Genomic DNA, 2217 nt, shown 5'->3' on the forward strand with positions numbered 1-2217 from the left:
AAATCCGCTAATAATATTATTTAGGTATAGTTTTCCGATTTATCTAGGTTAAGTAAGTAGGATTAGTTTTCCGAATTAGATTAAGCTTCTATATTTATATCTTTAATACTATTAGAATCGTCCTAGTAATTATTAGCCGATAAATTATTAGCGTTAATATCGCTATCTAAGTCTTAGTATAATACTATTATACTCTCGGGGTCTAGTAATATCCTCTATCTCGTAGAAGGTTAAAGTCTAGGGCTTTATAGCGCTCTAGCCTCCTCCTTCCTAGCTAGGTTATTAATTATTAATTAGTTATTCTAAATATCTAGGTATACGTTTACTTCCTAGAGCTAAAGGAGGCCTAGTATTAATTATACTCTATAGGACCCGTAAAAATTAAGTCTAACGATAGCCTAAATATCCCTCTATAGGCTATCTATTATAGCTTTAAGGATAACGAATTCTTATATAGGGGTTATATTCCTATCTAATATAATAATATATAGCCCTCTAAATCCTATTAATAAGAGATTATACTTAGGGATCTAATAGAAGTTAATAATAGCTAGGGAGATTATATTAACCTTAGAACCCTAATCGGCCTATATTAAGTTAAATAATATAAGGAATTTAATTATTTTACCTCTAACCTTAGCTATAACTATATAGTCTATTTAATATAGTCTAGTAATTATATATAACCTAGGTATTATATCTAGACCTATTAGCCTCTAGAATCTAGGGGGTAATCCCTTAGCTTCTAGTAAACCTAATATAGTATATATCTTAAATATAGCTCCTTTCCGGGTAGCGTATTATTACGACCTAGTAGCTTCCGGAGGGGGAACACTATTAGAGGGTTAGGGTTGCTATTTATAGAAGCTTAGGTTATAACTCTAAGACGATATAGTATCGTAAAGCGTTATGTACTCGTTATAATGAATATAAAGTAAGACTTAGATTAATTACTATCGTAAGAAAGAATATATTTATAAGTCTAGAATATCCGTCCTTATATACCTACTATCCTATCCTTATTATAAAGTAATAAGTTTATATTAGATAGTTTACTATTATATTATAATCCTATTATATTAGATTATGGATTACTATAATCCTAATATATTAGTAATTTATTATCTAAGGATTACCTTACTTAGTAATCCTATTATATAACTAGTTCCTTAGTAGTCCTTATCTTATCGTTATTCTTAGTTATCTTAATATAGGGCTACCTACGGCCCGTCGTTCGACCCTTAGTTATTATATAATACTCCTCCTCTAGGCCGATATCCTAATAGCTATAAGTAGTAGGTCCTATCTTAGGCTTAGTTAGTCTATACTTCCCTTCTTTATTAATTGCGATACGATATCTAGTTATATTCGAAAGCCCTTATTAAAGAAATCCGTTAAACGTATTAACTTTACGTCTTTAATCGAGTTAAAGGGTTCTAATATTAATATACTTTATATTTAGTATTTCCGAAAAGGTCTAAAATATCGTATATTAGAGAAGTCTACGTAGTATAGGGAGTATATAAAGCGTAGTCGTTAGTATAATAGTATTTTAGTATCGTTTTCTCGTAAATATCGTATTTTTATATTTTTAGTTAGTATTTTTATAGTTAATAGTAGCTTAATTAAGCGTCTCTCGAAGATTAAGAAGAAATTAAAAGATAATAAAGAGGCTATAGAAGAAGCGCTAGCTAAATTATAAGAGGATTTATCGTATACCGTGAATTGCTTATAATATATTTAGTAAATTAAGAAGAAAGTAAAGGAACGTAATAACGAGGCGTTTTATCGGGGTATCTAGGAATTAGATATAGAGGATAGTCTACTTTCTACCCTTAACGCCTATAAATATTATATAGAAAGTAACTTTATATTTATAGGGGTAGCTTCTAATATAAGCTAGCCCTCCTTAGGGTTAGGGGAGCTACTAGAGGAGTCTAGTACTAGTAGAACTATTATAGTAGCTATAAGTAGTTTAGGTTCTTAATAGGCTTTTATATATTTTCTTCGTATTTATAGCCTTTCTATTTAATGAAATATTCGCTTTATTTATCCGTTCTCCTATAATCGATAATTCTCTCGATTTCGTATTCGTTCGTATTTTCTATTTTTATATTAATTATAAGTAGTATATTTAATAGTACTAGTTCTAAAAGTACTATATAAAAAATAAAGTAAATCTTTATATTCTTTAATAATAAGAGGTAATAATTAATA

Source organism: Verticillium dahliae, genomic scaffold, assembly GCF_000150675.1.
Source record: "Verticillium dahliae VdLs.17 supercont1.1 genomic scaffold, whole genome shotgun sequence".
Lineage (NCBI taxonomy): Eukaryota > Fungi > Ascomycota > Sordariomycetes > Glomerellales > Plectosphaerellaceae > Verticillium > Verticillium dahliae.